Consider the following 17717-nt stretch of genomic DNA (forward strand, 5'->3'; position numbering starts at 1 on the left):
TTATCTAGCCCAGGAACACACCCGGAGTTTGTAGGTTCTGGAAAGTAATCCTAGTATGTGAAATTTTTCTAGCATCTCAGATAGAGCCTGAGATGTTCTTTAGAGTAAACAGGAGTGGATTTGGTTGGCATTTGGCAAACCATGGTAATTAGAAATATCTAGCTGAAACTTGTGCAAGGGTAGCCTCCAAAATAGCCTCTTGACTATATTTGGACTCCCTTAGCTACTGATACCTTACCTTGTTACATTTTCCCCCTTTTGGTCAAGAAGGCACTGGTCAATCCCACAGTGCCACGACCAGACATTCCCTGGAGTCATGTCCCACGTTGCTATGGAGACTTTTACCCCTGGATATCGTGTCCCAATAAGAGGGGAGGGTAATGATTTTCCTTGCAGAGTTGGTCAGCCACTATTTTTAAAGTAGTTTTTCTTGAAGTAAATTCACATACCATGCAATTCATCCACCACTGCCTTCTAGTAGATCCATAGAGGTATGCATATATCACCACAATCAATTCTGGAATCTTACATCCTGAATCCCATGCTTCATCCTCTGGCTTTCTCTATAGTTAAATATATGAACATCAACTTTCCCTTTCAACCACAATCACATACACATATCATCACTGTTATCTAATGTGCCAGTTTGAATCTGCCATGGAACCCAGAAAAGCCATGTTCTTTAATCTTTATTCAATATTGTTGGATGGGATCTTTTTATTGTTTCCATGGAGATGTGACCCACCCAATTGTGGGTAGTAAATTTGATTAGTTAGTTTCCATGGAGATATGTCCCAGCCCACTCAAGGTGGGATTTCTTACTGGAGTCCTTTAAGTGGGAACCATTTTTGAGGAGGCTTTAGTGCTGATAGAGCCCACACAGATAGAGACCTTTGGAGATGCAGAAGGAAAACTCCCTTTGGTGGAAGCTTTATAAAAAGATGTGAGAAAGCTAGCAGATATCACCATGTGCCTTCCTAGCTGAGAGAGGTGTCCAGAAACTGAAGGCCCCAGAAAAAACTAGCCACATTCCTTCCCAGCTGATAGAGATGCTCAGGATGGTATCAATCTTTCTTGAGTGAAGATATCATCTTGTAGGTGCCTTAATTTGGACATTTTCACAGCCTTAGAACTGCAACTTGCAATTTAATAAATTTCCTTTTAAAAAGTGATTCTGTTTCTGGTATATTACATTCCAGCAGCTTTAAAAAGCTAAAATAGATTTTGGTACCAGATAAGTGGAGTGCTGCTGTGGTTCCAAACATGGAACATGTTGGAATGGCTTTTTAAGTGGATAAGAGGAAGATTCTGGAAGAGTTTTGGGAAGCTTGATAGATAAGGCCTAGAATTCTTTGAAGAGACTGTTGGTAGAAATGTGAACTCTAAAGATACCTCTGATAAGGTCTTAGAAATGCCACATTTATTATTGCAAACTGGAAGGAAGGTGTTCCTTGTTTTACAGTGGCAAAGACTCTGGCAAAATTGACTACTGGTTTTGGAGAAGGCAGATTTTAAAAGCCATGACCTGGGATACTTAGCTGAAGAGATTTCCAAATTAAGTGTGGAAAATGCAGCCTGGTTTCTCCTTGCAGCTTATACTGAAATGTGACAGGAGAGAGATAAGCTGAGAACTGAGTTACTGGGTACAAATAAACCAGAAATTGATGGACTGGAAAGTTTTGGGCTTCCAGAAAAAGAGGCTGCATAGAATAATGCCCCATGTGAGGATTTGACAAAACATGGAAGCAGTCAGCCATTATCGGACAAGTGAGGATTTGAGTGGAATTATCCAGAGAGGATTTGTGGAAAGTCCTTTAGTCTGAAGGGCATGATCCCAGTGTATTGCATAGAAAACCAACAAGAGTATTGTGGAATCTGTATAAATGGAGCTACTACCAGTCTGGACTAAAAGAAACAGAAAAGGGACAGATTGATAGAAAAGTGACTTCAAAGGCAGAACCATTTAATCCAAGGTCTGAAGCCAAGAAACTTCAGGCTAGTAGAGTGGACCCACCCATGCACTTGGAGAGAGTGAGTATGCCCCAAAGGTGGAGGGCAGGAGTTTCAGTGCCATAGGCTTTGGAGAGGGTGAAGCACATTCCTTAGGAATTGGGGAGGACATTGCTGCCACCACATTGTTCTGTGGGGGTTGAGCATGTGCTCTGGAGATTGCAGAGAGCCTGGGTGTTACCCTAATATTTTAAAGGAATGGAGCCCAAAATAAGGTGTTTTCCCCAATGCTTTTCAAGGTTGCAATTCTCATCCCAGAATTTAGAGAGGGCTGGGACACTGCATAGGCCCTTGGAAATGGTGGGATTGCCACTTTCTAAAAGTCCAAGGATAAATAAATGACTCAGACTTTGAAATCTAATGGAATTTGCCTTGCAATTTTTCATAATTGTTTGGGTCTAGTGACCCCTGTGCTCCTTCCAATTTCTCCCCATGGAAATGGGAATATGTGTTCTATGACTGTCCCTCCTTTGTATAAGGGCAGCCAATAATTTGTTGGAAGTTTTACAGCTCCACAGCCAGAGGGAAGTTTGCCTTAGGACAGACCATGCCTGCAGCTGACTTTGATGAGATTTGGTGCTGTTTCTGACTTTGTATTCTGTTTGTATTGTTACTGAAATGGTTTAAGGCTTTCTGATATTGTAGTAGAATGAATGCATTTTGTATTTAGAGAGAACGTGACTTTTGGATATCCAGAGGGTGGAATGTGCTGGTTTGAAACTGTTGTGTACCCCATAAAACATATGTTGTTTAACCTCATTCAATATTTCTTGGTGGGAACTTTCCTTTTAAACTTTTAAAATTGTATAATATAACATATATATATATATATATATATATATATATATATATATATATATATATATATATATATATAATAAAGAAGAAAAAAGCAATACTTTTCAGAACACTCTTCAACAAGTAGTTACAGGACAGATTCCAGGGTTTGTCATGGGTTACCATACTATCCTCTCAGATTTTTCCTTCTAGCTGCTCCAGAATACAGGAGGCTTAAGAAGGAATAAATATGTTTTTTATCATTACAATAAATTTTTTTGTGAAAAATAACATATATACAAAAAAGCAATAAATTAAAAATAATAGCACGTTTAGTTATAGAACAGATTTCAGAGTTTGTTATGGGTTACAATTCCACAATTTTATGTTTTCACTTATAGTTGCTCTAAGATACTGGAAACAAAAAGAAGTATTTATTTAATGATCCAGCAATCATATTCATTTGTTAAACCCTACCTTCTCTGTGTAATCCCACCATCACCTTTAATCTTTCTATCCCACTCTTTAGGGGTATTTGAGCTATGCCCATTCTAACTATTTTCTGTTCAAAGGGGACTGTCAATAATATGTGGTAGGTAGGTGGAACTACCTGATCCTCTGGAGAGGTTGGCGCCTCTAGGTTTCAGGGCTTATCTGGACCAGGGACTCATATGTAGGCTGTAGGTTTCCGGAAAGTCACCATAGTACATGAAACCTTTCTAGAATTTTATATATTGCCCTAGGTGTCCTTTAGGATTGGCTGGAATGATTTTGGTTGGGGTGTGGCAAGTTATGATAGGTAGCAATGTCTAACTGAAGCTTGTGTAAGAGTGACCTCCAGATTACTCTTTCAACTCTATTTGAACTCTCTCAGCCACTGATACTTTATTAGTTACATTTCTTTTCCCCCTTTTGGTCAGGATGGAATTGTTGATCCCATGGTGCCAGAGCTGGACTCATCCTTGGGAGTCATCTCCCACTTCACCAGGGAGGCCTTCACCTATGGATGTCATGTCCCATGTAAGGGGGAAGGCAATAATTTCATTTACAGAGTTGGGCTTAGAGAGAGTGAGACCACATCTGAGCAACAAATGAAGTCCTCCAGAAGTAACTCTTAGGCATTTCCACTACCTACATAAGTTTCAAAAGAGGAAGCCTCAAGATCAAGGGCTTGGCCTATTGATTTAGTTATCCCCAAAGTTTGATACAGTATCAGGGGATTCCCTGATGGTAAAGTTTAATAGTTCTCTATTTTTTCTCCCATCCTTCAAGGTACTTTGCCAACATTTTTTGATTATCTGCCTACTATATTTTAGGATGTATCTGGGCATTGCATTAAACTATAAAGGAATAAAGGCCTTAATTCTTATTCTGGGCTCCTTGTGTTTCATTTGTTCAAATGAGCTATTCAGACAGGTTGAGTTAGATTATGTGCTACAGAAAATTTAGGTTCCAGACAAAATAAACCTTTCTTCCTTTGGTCTCAAAGAGATCCCTTTCCCCTGTGTTCTGAATTACCTTAATCCCGACCTGATCATCTTTGTTCTTTGTTCTTATCTCTAAATACCAGGTTATAGATATATAAAACAGCCTCTCCGAATGCAGAAATAGTGATTACCACTCTGAACTAAATGCATCTGCTATGAAAGCTTACAATGTAGGCCCCTGTTTTTTTTATAAGCATTTTCTAAAGGAGCCCATACAATAATTGTTCTTTCATTTCTGGCTCATTTTGTCTCACCAAATGTCCCACAGGCTCATTCACATCATTACATGCCTTATGACTTTGTTCTTTGGTGTAGCAGTACAATATTCAATCATATGTATACACCATCATTCACCAATCTACTTCTCAGTCAGTGCATCCTTCAGACACCTGCATTCATTAGGCATCATGTATAACGTCCAAAGTGGTGGGGTCTCTTTTATTGTTTCCATGGAGATGGAACCCACCCAATTTGGGGTGGTACCTTTGAATTATGTACCACCTAATTCAACATTGAATTAGGTGTTTTCAATGGAGACATGTCTCCACCCCTTCAAGGTGAAGTTGCTTACTGGAGCCCTTTAAGAGTGAATCACTTTGGAAAAAGCTTTAGTGTTGACAGAGCCCACACAGCCAGAGATCTTTAGAGATGAAAGAAGATGCCCCTGGTAAAGATGTTGAAGTAGCTGGAAGAGAAAACTAGCCGACATCACCATGTGCTTTCCCAACTGGCAGAGGTGCCCAGAAGCCAAAGACCCCAACAGATGCCCACAACATTCCTTGCCAGCTGACAGAGGTGTTCTGGGTGGCATAAGCCTTTCTTGAGTGAAAGTAACCTCTTCTTGATGCCTTAATTTGGGCATTTTCATGGACTTAGAATTGTAAATTTGAAACTTAATAAATTCCCTTTATAAAGGTTGCTCCATTTCTGGTATATTGCATTCCAGCAGCTTTAGTAACCAAAAAAGTTACATTTACTATAATGCGCTCCCATAACCTCCAGTATTTCCAAACATTTAAAATCAAACTTACTAAAAATTCTGCACAAATTTAGCATCAGTTCCCCATTTTCTGCCTTCATTCTATCTTCTGGTGATCCTTTGCTCTAAATATTAATACTTGGAATTTGCTAGTTATAATTAGTTCATACTAATGAGATCATACAATATTTGTCCTTTTATATCTGACTCATTTCACTCAACATAATGTCTTCAGAGTTCATCAGTGTTGTCTCATGCATCATGACTTTACTTCTTCTTAACACCTGTATAATATTCCATCATATGTATATACCACATTTGGTTATCAAACCCAGTGATGGATACCTGTGTTGTTTCTATCTCTTGGCAATTGTAAATAATGCTGGTATGAACATCAATATGCAAATGTCTGTTCACATCCCTGCTTTCAGTTGTTCTGGGTACATACCTAGAAGTGGGATTGCTGGATCGGATGGCAATTCTATATTTAGCTTCCTGAGGAACTGCCAAACTGTCTTCCATTATTCTAATACATAAAAGCAGTGAATAAGTGCCTTGTTTCTCCACATCTTCCCCAATACTTGAAGCTTTCTGTTTTTTAAATAATGGCCATTCCTGTAGGTTTGAAATGATATCCCATTGTAGTTTCAATTTGAATTTATCTAATATATAGTGATGTTGAACCCCTTTACATGCATTTTTTTTAGCCATTTGTATATTCTCTTTGGAAAAATATCCATTCATGTCTTTTGTCTAATTTTTAATTTGATTTTCTTTTTTTTGGTTGAGTTGCAAGATTTCTTTATATATTCTGAATATTAAACCCTTAGCAGATATGTTATGTGTTAGTTTGCAAGCCGCTGGAATGTGATATACCAGAACAGGAATGGCTCTTACAAAAGGGGAATTTTATAAGTTACAAGTTTACAGTTCCAAGGAAGTGGAAGTGTCCAAAGTGAGGCACCAAAAAAAGATTATATTCACTTAAGAAAGGCCAATGAGTCAGGAACCATTCTGTCAACTGGAAAGTCACGTGGCTGGCATCTGCTTGTCCCTTGCTCCTGGGCTCCATTTGTTTTCAGCCTTGTCTATATAGGCATTCCTCACTTTGCTTCTGTGCAGTTGGCTTTCATCTCTTGGCTTCCCTTGGCTCTCTCCAGATTCTGGCTTGCTTAACATCTCAGGGCAACATCTGTTGGGCTCCAAGCATCTCCATACATTTGTGTCTCTATTCTCTGAAGCAACTGTTCTCCAAGCATCTACATCTGCTCTCTCTGTAAGCTCTGAGAGTTCTGTCTTTTTTGTCATTCTCTCCAAAATGCTCCCTCTTTTAAAGGATTCTAGTAAACAAATCAAGACTCATCTGAAATGGGTGGGGGTCACATCTCCATCTAATAAAAAGTTAATGCTCACAATAAGGTGTGTCACATCTCCATGGAGATAATCTAAACAAAAGATTCCAATCTACAGTGTTGAATCGGGATTAAGAGAAATGGTTGTCTCCACAAGATTGGATCAGGATTAAAACATGGCTTTTCTAGAATACCTAATACTTTCAAACTGGCACATCTGGCTTCCAAATATTTTATCTCATTGAGTCATCTGCATTGTCACCCTTTTGACAGAGTCCTTTGCTGTGCAAAATATTCAATTTTGAGGAGGTCTCATTTACCTATTTTTTCTCTGTTGCTTGTGGTTTGGGTATAAGGTCTGAGAAACTGACTCCTACCACAAGATCATAAAGATGCTATCATAAATATTTTTCTAGGAGTTTCTTGGCCCTGGCTCTTATATTTAGGGATTTGATATAATTTGAGCTAATTTTCATATGAGATGTTGATAGGGGTTCTCTTTCATTCTATTTGACATGGATATACAGTTCTCCCAGCACCAACTGTTTGAGACTGCTCTGTCCCAAGTAGGATGGACTTGGCAGCCATGTCAAAAATCAATTGACCACTAAAAGCATTCTAAAAAAGAAGAACAAAGTGGAAGGATTAATATTCCCTGACTTTAAAGCCCACTATGAAGCCACTACAACTATATACATCTACTTTCTCTGTCAACTCTGAGGCTTCTGTCTTTTCTGCAATTCTCTCCAAAATGTTTCCTTTTTTGAAGGATTCCAGTAAACAAATTAAGACTCATCTGAAATGGATGGGGGTCACATCTCCATCTAATAAAAAGTTAATGCTCACAATCGGGTGTGTCACATCTCCATGGAGATACCCTAACCAAAAAATTCCAACCCACAGTGTTGAATCAGGATTAAGAGAAATGATTGTCTCCACAAAACTGGATCAGGGTTAAAACATGGTTTTCTAGGGTACCTAATACTTTCAAACCAGTACATTTGGTTTCCAAATATTTTATTTCATTGAATTGTTGCATTATCACCCTCTTGACAGAGTTCTTTGCTGTGCAAAATGGTCCAAACAGCTTGGTACTGGCACAAAGATAGAAGCATTGACCAAAGGAATCTAATCAAGAGTGCAGGAATAGACTGCCAAATCTATGATCAACTGATTTTGACAAGGCCCCCAAATCCTTTGAACCAGGAGAAAATAGTCTTTTCAATAATTGGGCATGGGAGAATTGGATATCAATAACCAAAAGAATGAAAGAGGACCCCTATCTTATACCCTACACAAAAATTAACTCAAAGTGGATCAAACACCTAAATATAAGAACTAGCACCACAAAGCTTCTAGAAGAAAATGTAGGGAAACATCTTCAAGACCTAGTAACAGGAGATAGCTTCCTAAACTTTACTTCTAAAGCACAAGCAAAAAAAGAAAAAATTGATAAATGTGAACTCCTCAAAATCAAATGTTACTGCACCTCAAAAGACTTTGTCAAAAAGGTGAAGAGGAAGAGAACTCAATGGAAGAAAATATTTGGAAATCACCTATCAGACAAAGGCTTGATTTCCTGTATATACAAATAAATCATGCAACTCAACAACAAAAGAACAAACAACCCAATTAGGGAATGGGCTAAAGATATGAATAGGCATTTTTCTGAAGAGCAAATACAGGTGTCTCAAAAGCACATGAAGAGATGCTCATTTTCATTGTCTAAAAGGGAAATACATATCAAGACTACAATGAGACACCTCTTCACACTTATAAAAATGGCTGCTATTAAGCAAATAAGAAACTATAAATGTTGGAGAAGATGTGGAGAAACTGGGACACTTATGCACTGCTGGTGGAAATATATAATGGTGCAGCCACTATGGAAGACTGTTTGACGGTTCCTTAGGAAGCTAAATATCGAGTTGCCCTATGACCCAGCAATAGCACTACCTGGCATATAGCCAGAAGAGCTGAAAGCAACAACACAAACAGACATTTGCACACCAATGTTGATAGCAGCATTATTCACAATTGCCAAAAGATGGAAACAAACCAAATGTCTATCAACAGATGAGTGGATCAACAAAATGTGGTATACACACACACACAATGGAATATTATGCAGCTGTAAGACAAAAACGTCCTGAGGCACATGACAAGATGGATGAGCCTTGAGGACATAATGCTGAGTGAAGTTAGCCAGACACAAATGGATACATACTGTATGATGCCACTTTTATGACCAGCATAAAGTTATAATCAGAGGCTTATAATACAGAATATATGAGACTTAGAGGTACATAGAAGCTAGAGATGAGTGAACCGTTAGCTAATGAAGTTGATCTCCAACGTAAGAGAATAGATAGAACTGAAGGTAGTCCTTGAGTTGGTCTGCAAGCAATATTACCGAATGGAAGATGAACAAGATTGAAAGGGGTTGCATAGACCTACGTGTCCCACTGATTAACACTAGAAATATGAATTAGTTCTTACAAGAATTACTTCGAAGATATGATTCTTGTATTAAGAGTGTTTAAGTCCAAGGTATGGGGGGAAAACTGCTATTGCATGCTATGAGCTATGTCCAAAAGGAAACCATCAGCACTATCACAGCCACAGTGGAGGTAAATAATGAGGGGAGGGACAGGAGTTAAGAGGAGGCTTGGATTTTCTATTTGGTGAGTGTGTGTTTATTGGTTTTCTTTCTCTTGGAAACAATGAAATTATCTAAAATAGAGAATGTTGATGGACTGTGGACTTTGGGCCCTATACATGATGCCCGATGAATGCAGGTGGCTGAAGGATGCACTGACGGAGATGTAGATTGGCGAACAATGGTGAATACTTATGAATGAAGGTTGTGCTGCTACAAAAAGAAAGAAAGTCAGGAGGCATGCAATGATATGAATGAAAATGTGGGACACTTGGTGAGACAAAATAAGCCAGAAACAGGGTGGGTAATGGTGGCTCAGTGGCAGAGTTCTCACCAGCCATTCCAGAGACCCTGATTCATTTCCCAGTGCCTGCCCATGTAAAAAAAAAAAAAAGCCAAGAACAAAAGAACAACAATGGGATGGTCACTTTTAGAAAATGCTTATTAAAAAAACACAGGCCTAGATTGTAAGCTTTTAGAGCAGACACATTAAGTCTGGAGTGGTGATGATTTTTTCTGGATTTTGAGAGGCTGTTTTATATATATATAACTTGATATTTACAGATGAGAACCAATCTGAACAGGTTGGGGTTAAAGTAATATAGAACATAGGGGTAAGAAAGAAAGAGTCTATATTTTAGAACCACACATACTCTTTGAGACCAATGGAGAAAAGATTTATTTGGTCTGGAACTGAAATTTTCTGTATTTCTGAAATCTTCAACCTATCTATATAGCTCATTTGAACAATTGAAGCATAGGGGGCACAGAAAAAGAAAGAGGTCCTTTAATCCAGTATAGATTATTGTACTGCCTGAATACACCCTAGAGTATATTAAGCAAATAATTAAAAAGTATTGGCAGACTTAGGGTGGGGGAGGGGAACCTGAAGCTTGGGGAGGAGCTTAAGCGCCAGCCGCTTGGCCAGTTCTTGAAGCCGGCGGCCCCAGGGCTCCGGTTACCGTCGTCCGCCGCAGTACACGGGGCTAGGCAGAGGTCAGGCTCTCGTTAGCTTGGTAGAAAACTGCTCACACAAGCGACAGCGGGAATGGAGGCGGACAACGCGGGCAGCTACTCTCTTCAGCAAGCTCAAGCTTTTTATACGTTTCCGTGTCAACAAATGATGGCTGAAGCTCCTAATATGGGAATTCTGAACGAACAGCAAATGCCAACAGAAGTTCCAGTCGCGGCTCCTGTTCAGGAACCAGTACAAGAAGCTTCAAAAGGAAGGAGGCGAAATCCCAGAACAACAGAACCCAAAAAGCCAGTGGAACCCAAAAAACCTGCGGAGCCAAAAAAATCTGGCAAGTCCACAAAATCAAAAGAAAAACAAGAAAAAATTACAGATACATTTAAAGTGAAAAGAAAAGTAGACCGTTTTAATGGTGTTTCAGAAGCTGAACTTTCGACCAAAACTCTTCCTGATATTTTGACGTTCAATCTGGACATTGTGATTATTGGCATAAACCCCGGACTGAATGGCTGCTTACAAAGGGCATCATTACCCTGGACCTGGAAACCATTTCTGGAAGTGTCTGTTCATGTCAGGGCTGAGCGAGGCCCAGCTGAGTCACGTGGATGACCACACCTTACCAGGGAAGTACGGCATTGGGTTCACCAACATGGTGGAAAGGACCACGCCAGGCAGCAAGGACCTTTCCAGTAAAGAATTTCGTGAAGGAGGACGTATTCTGGTGCAGAAATTACAGAAATATCAGCCGCGAATAGCAGTGTTTAATGGAAAATGTATTTATGAAATTTTTAGTAAAGAAGTTTTTGGAGTAAAGGTTAAGAACTTAGAATTTGGGCTTCAACCCCATAAGATCCCAGATACAGAAAATCTCTGCTATGTCATGCCGTCGTCCAGTGCCCCCGTGCCCAGTTTCCCCGCGCGCAGGACAAAGTCCACTACTACATCAAGCTGAGGGACCTGCGGGACCGACCAGCTGAAGGGCACTGAGCGCAACGCGGACGTCCAGGAGGTGCGGTATACATTTGACCTGCAGCTTACCCAGGAGGACGCAAAGAAGATAGCTGTGAAGGAAGAAAAATACGACCCTGGGTATGAAGCCGCCTACGGGGGTGCTTACGGTGAGAACCCTTGCAGCAGAGAACCTCACAGCTCCTCTCCAAATGGGCTAACTCGTTCCCAGTTAAGTGGAGAACCAGCTTTCGGGGACATTCCAGATGGGCAGTGGATGCCCCAGTCGTTTACAGACCAGATTCCAGTCTTCGGTGACTGTGGGACGCAGGCCCAGACAGAAGGAAACCACGCTTGACAGGCCTTCCCTCGGCTCGGCTGAGTGCTGCAGTTCTAAAGCAGTCGTCAAGTGGTGCTCAGCTCGCTAACTGAAAAGTTTTATTAGTGTTTACTGTAGTGGTAGAATCATAATACAGAACAGTCGTGTGGTAGAATCATCTGTGTGAACGTAAGAGTTTGGAATAGGAAAGTAGGCTTTTAGGGTATGAGTTTTTGTATTTTAAGTAACCATTCCAGTTATTTATAAACTGCATTTCATTTATGGATCTGTAATTTTTAAATGCAACAGTCTGAATATTTATAGTTAACTACACAAATCTAGATGCACTGTTAATCCCTTTTCTGCCTAAGGAAGGCATGATAATAATAAGAATTCCCACTGGTAAAAAGACCAATGTGTTGGTTTTTCACATATGATGTGGAGTCTCATTTGGCAGTTTTTAGAGGTGTTTGGTGAGTTCCCTGAGTCATATTCACAGATCGGACCTCTGCTTTACCAGCAGTGCACATTTGTGACAGGTGCTTACTAGCAGAATCGGGAGGGTGGCCTCGCTGCAGGAGCGCTGAGCTGGCCCGCCCCGACAGGGCTTGGGGCTATGAGCCCTGGCTGCGGCCTCATCCCTGTGTGTCTGTCCTCTGGAATTCACTGGACCACTCTGTTGGGAAGGTAAGCTGCAGGGACTGCAGTAGACCTTTTACATTTTAGTCACTTCATCTGTGTTTTACTTGAGGGACATAAATTTGATAGGGAAGAAACTGGGTTTCTTTCTCAGTGTCTGTCACCATTCTGATTTTATCCACCTTGGGTTATGGATATGACCTGGGAAGTGATAAGAAATGAACTTTCAAGCTGAACAACAAGATATTGGAGTTATTTGATAATCTTATTTAAGCTGAGGCTTTTATGCACATGAAATGTACTTAAAATAAATAGTACAAAATTCTTCTTGCAAAGTAAATCTTATAAGCAGACAATTTTTTAAAACTCCTTTCTCTGTGTGGCTGGAGTTTGTTACTGTGGACTGAGTGAAGCGCACAGGGAGGTTAGTTTGAAGTGTGTTCCTCTGTGATTTTCCAGTGCATTTTCCATGGTGCTGTAAAGAGTCCGGAACTACTCAGCCCGGTGCTTGTCGAGGCTGGGTGTTCTGAAATGCTCTAATGACCCTCAGTCTTCTGATTCAATCCATACCCAGGGGGCATGCTGGTTTTTTCAATATGAAATATTTATGAGGTGATTGTTGTTTTTTATCCAGGAAGTTATATGGCCTGTTTTCTGTATGTTAAGAGACACAGCTTCTTGTTGTGAAGATTAACATGCATTTTTAGTTGTGGCTATGATAGAATTCTTTGTACCTTAAGTCGAGGTCAAGCTGTATAAAAGTCACTCATGTTATTTAAATGATGTACTGTACTGCTGTTTACATGGACATTTTGTGCAGGTGCTTTGAAGTGCCTTGCATCAGGGATTAGGAGCAATTGAGTTATTTTTTCATGGGACTGTGGAAAGCATGTAACTAGGTATTGTGCTGGTATATAACTATTGTAGCTTTACAATAGAATTTTTATTTGGTGGAGAGAATGCTCTTTAAATTATGATGGACTCTCACTTTAGAATGAGGTTAAAGATTTTCCAAGCATACAATAATGGTGTTTTTTATTAAATATAATAAATTAGTGAATGCTGATTTATTCTTTATATGACACTTTAAGCCTAACACTTTAATTAAATAATACTGGAAAGGTTTTTAAATTCATTTGAAAGTCTGATGATTTTTACAATAAAAATATTAAGAATGAAAAAAAAAAGCATTGGTAAAGCCCCCTGAGGGAGCAGAAAAGAATATGGAACTATTAAACTTTACTATTAGGGAGTCCCCTGATACTGTGTCAAACTTAAGGGACATCCGAATCAATAAGCTATGCCCTATATCAGGAGGCTTACTCTTATGAAGCTTATGTAGGTAGCAGAGAAGCTTAGACTACATATAGACATACTTAAGAGTTACTTCTGGAGGACCCCTTTTTTTGCTCAGATGTGGCCGCAGTCTCTCTAAGCCGAACTCTGCAAGTAAAATCATTGCCCCCCCCCCTTACATGGGATACGACATTCAGGGATGAAAGTCCCCCTGGTAATGTGGGAGATGATTCCCAGGGATGAATCCAGACCTGGCACCATGGGATCAACAATTCCATCCTGACCAAAAGAGTGAAACAAAGTGTAATTAACAAAGTATCAGTGGCAGAGAGGGTTCAAATAGAGCTGAGAGGCTACTCTGGAGGTTGCTCTTAAGCAAGCTTCAATTAGACCTTACTACCTATCATAATCTGCCAACCCCCAACCAGGACCATTCCAGCCAATCCTAAAGAACATTTAGGGCGATATATAAGATTTCACAAGGTTTCCATGCACTAGAGTAACTTTCCAGAAACCTACAGCCTTCAGATGTGTCCCTGGTTTAGATAAGTAACCTAGCCCAGCTTCTTCAGAACATCAGCAATTTCCATCTCCCTACCCCAGATTAGTGACAGACCCTTCCAATATGAAAAATTTAGAATTGCCATAGCCCAAACACCCTTAAAGAGAGAGATAGAAAAATCAGCGATGATGGTAGAGTTATACAGAGAAGATAGTATTTAACAGATGAATAGGAATGTTGAATCATTAAATTGATATCCCTTAGTCTCCAGTAGTTTAGGGCAGTTAGAAGTAAAAACCTAAAATCATGGAATTTTAACCCATGTCAAACTCTGAAATATATTCTACAACTAATTGTGGTGCTGTGCCACAAATATTAAGTCCTCCAGCCTCCTGTATTCTGGAGCTGCTAGAAGGAAAAATATGAGAGGATCATATGGTAGTCCATGGCAAACTCTGGGATCTGTCCTGTAACTACTTGTTGAAGAGTGTGTCAAAAACTATTGTGTTTTTATTTCTTTGTTTGTATATGTTCTACTATACAATAAAAAGTTAAAAATTAAAAAAATATATCAATTGACCACAGATATGGGGGTCTCTTTCTGAACTCTCAATTCAATTCCTTGGGTCAATATGTTTTTGGGATTTTTTGTTGTTGTTTTGTTTTGTTTTGTTTTGTTTTTTGCATGGGCAAGCACTGGAAATTGAACCTGCATCTCCGGCATGGCAGGCGAGAACTCTGGCACTGAGTCACCATTACCCAATTTGTTTCTCACTTTAATGTGCATTTGGATTCAAAATAATTTGCCAAATAATCTACAAGTATTTTGTTGGAGGTTTTTACTTCTATATTAAATACAGAGATTTCTGTGTAATTTTCCTTACTTGTAGTATCTTTATCAGATTTTTTTTTAGCATGTTAGCTTCATGGAATGAACTAGGTAGCATTTCTCCTCTTCGGTTTTCTGGAATGGCTTGAGGCAGATTGGTATTAGTTCTTGTTGGTTTGTAGAATTCACCTCTGAAGCCATCTGGTTCTGGGCTTTTCTTTGTTGGGAGGTTTTTAATGACCGTTTCAATCTCTTGTGTTTTGTTAGTTGAGATCTTCTATTTCTTCTGAAATTAGTGTGGGTCGTTTGTGTGTTTCTAGATAATTGTCCAGACCATATAAGTTGTCTACTCAATTTTGTTGATCTTCTCAAAGAACCAACTTTTGCATTTTTTCTTCTCTCTATTGTCTTATTATTCTCAATTTCATTTATTTCAGCTCTGTCTTTGCTATTTCTTTTTGCTTGCTTTGGGATTAGTTTGCTGTCTCTCCTGGCTTCTTGTTTCATGAAGCTCCCTGAGAGGCATTTTCCTTCTTTATCTCCAAAGGTCTCTGGCTCTGTGGCCTCTGGTGGTTCTTATGACTCTGTCATACTGCCCAAGATTTTTCCAAAATACTTCCTCTTTTAAAGGATTCCAGTCAAGTTAATCAAGCCCCACCTGGAATGGGTGGTGTTACATCTCCATCTAATCAAAGGTTAATACCCACAATTTGGTGAGTCACATCTTTGTGGAGATAATTAAATCAAGCTTCCAACCTACAGTACTGAATAGAGATTAAAAGAAAGGGCTGCCTCCATAAAATGGATCAGGATTAAAACATGGTTTTTCTAGGGTACTGTTCTAGTTCGCTAGCTGTCAGAATGCAATATACCAGAAATCAAGTGGCTTTTAAAAAGAGGAATTTAATAAGTTGCAATTTTGCAGTTCTAAGGCTGTGAAAATGTCCCAATTAAAGCAAACCTATAGAAATGTCCAACCTAAGGCATCCAGGGAAAGATACTTTAGTTAAAGATGGCAATGAGGTTCAGGGTTGCTCTCTCAACTGGAAAGGCACATGGCAAATATGGTGGCGTCGGCTGGCTTCTTGTTTCATGAAGCTTTCCCAGGAAGGTTTTCCTTCTTCATCTCCAAAGTCTCTGGCTGAATGGGCTCTGTCTCTCTCAGAATCTCAGGACTTTTCCAACATGCTTCCTCTTTTCAAAGATTCCAGTAATCAACACCTACCTGGAATGGGTGGAGTCACATTTCCCTCTAATCTGAGGTTAATACCAACAATTGAGTGAATCACGTCTCCATGGAGATAACCTAATCAGGCTTCCAACATATAATACTGAATAAGGATTAAAAGAAATACTGCCTCTACATGATAGGTTAGCATTAAAAGATAGCTTTTTTAGGGTACATGAATCCTTTCAAACTGGCACTGGTATATAATCCTTTCAAACCGGCACAATGACTAAAAGCCTTTAATTCAATTCCCCAAGGGCCACTTTCCTGGCCTAGTTAGCCTATGTCCTTCTTCCAAAAGCACTTTAGATATATTCCCAGTAGTGTGCTTTTATTTCTGGGACACCCATGACATGAATGTTCATGTACTTCATGTTTTCACTTAGTTCTCAAAGATCCTGCTTCATTTTTCCCATTCTCTTCTCTAGCTGTTCTTTTGTCTCTTCAAATTCATGTATTTGTAGCCCTCTTCATCTGCAACCTCCCACCATTCTTGATACCCCAAATCTTTCTGCCTCAAGAGTGGGGGCTGGGCTGTGGCTGAGGGGGGTTGTTCATGATCTTTCACAATAGCTTCTTTATCTCTTCATTCTGCACTTTCCTCAGTGTTGCACAACACTCCCATCAATCTTCAGAGCCCCAGTTCCATTGTTCCAGAAAGTTTCTTATCTGCCATGTCTGGAGAACAAATTCCACCCTAGAGTGGGGGCAGGGTAAAGGAGGGGAACCCAGATCTCTTAAACCTACCTGCTGAGAGGTGATCAAAGGTACACTTAGCTGGACCATAGCAGAAGGAAGAGCCTCTGGAGAGGGAGACTCCTGATCCCTGCTGTAAGCCTATAGCTACCTGTGTTTTTGTTCACTGAGCTTCTGCAACATGGTGCTGGGGGGAAATGAAAGATATCATCAGTCTACTTTCCCAAGGGACAAACTGTAGCCTTAGGCCAGGAGCTGAAGGAAGAGGAAGTTCCATGTTCTTGGCCACATCCACCCTGAATACAGCATCCAACATATTGGTTGAATGTTTGGTTAATCCTCACATAGGACACTATTCTCTTGGGACTCCCTTTCTGGAAGCCCAGAATTTTCCAGACCATCAATTTCTGGTTTATTTGTACTCAAGAGTTCACTTCTCAGCTTATCTCTTTCCTGTCACATTTCACCATAAGTTGCAAGGAGAAGCCAAGTTGCATTTTACACATTTAGTTTGGACATCTCATCAGCTATGTACCCCTGCTTGCCACTTTTAAATTCTACTTTCCATCCAACACCAATAGCCAATTTTGCCAAATTCTCTGCTACTTTAAAACAAAAGTTGTGGGTGGGCCACGGTGGCTCAGCAGGCAAGAATGCTTGCCTGTCATGCCAGAGGATCTGGGTTCGATTCCCGGTGCCTGCCCATGTTAAAAAAAAAAACAAAACAAGAGTTGTCTTCCTTTCAGTTTGCAATGACACATGCATTATTTCTGTTTAAGGCCTGTTTTAGTTTGCCAGCTGCCAGAATGTTATATACCAGAAATGGAATGGCTTTTAAAAAGGGGAATTTAATAAGTTGATAGTTAATAGTTTTTAGGCCATGGAAATATCCCAATTAAAACAAGTGTATAGAAATGTCCAATCTAATGCATCCAGGGAAAGAGACCTTGATTCAAGAAGGCAAATGAACTCTCCTAAGCAGAAAGGCACATGGCAAACACAGTAAGGGTTTCTCTCTCAGCT

At 39.8% G+C, this 17717-nt stretch overlaps 1 pseudogene; it reads left to right on the forward strand.

Moving 5' to 3' along the window:
• The first annotated feature begins 10197 nt into the window (after positions 1-10197).
• LOC143670295 (G/T mismatch-specific thymine DNA glycosylase pseudogene) lies at positions 10198-11543 on the forward strand (annotated as a pseudogene).
• Positions 11544-17717: the final 6174 nt, after the last annotated feature.

The sequence above is a fragment of the Tamandua tetradactyla genome, chromosome X, assembly GCF_023851605.1.
Source record: "Tamandua tetradactyla isolate mTamTet1 chromosome X, mTamTet1.pri, whole genome shotgun sequence".
NCBI classification, from domain to species: Eukaryota; Metazoa; Chordata; class Mammalia; order Pilosa; family Myrmecophagidae; genus Tamandua; species Tamandua tetradactyla.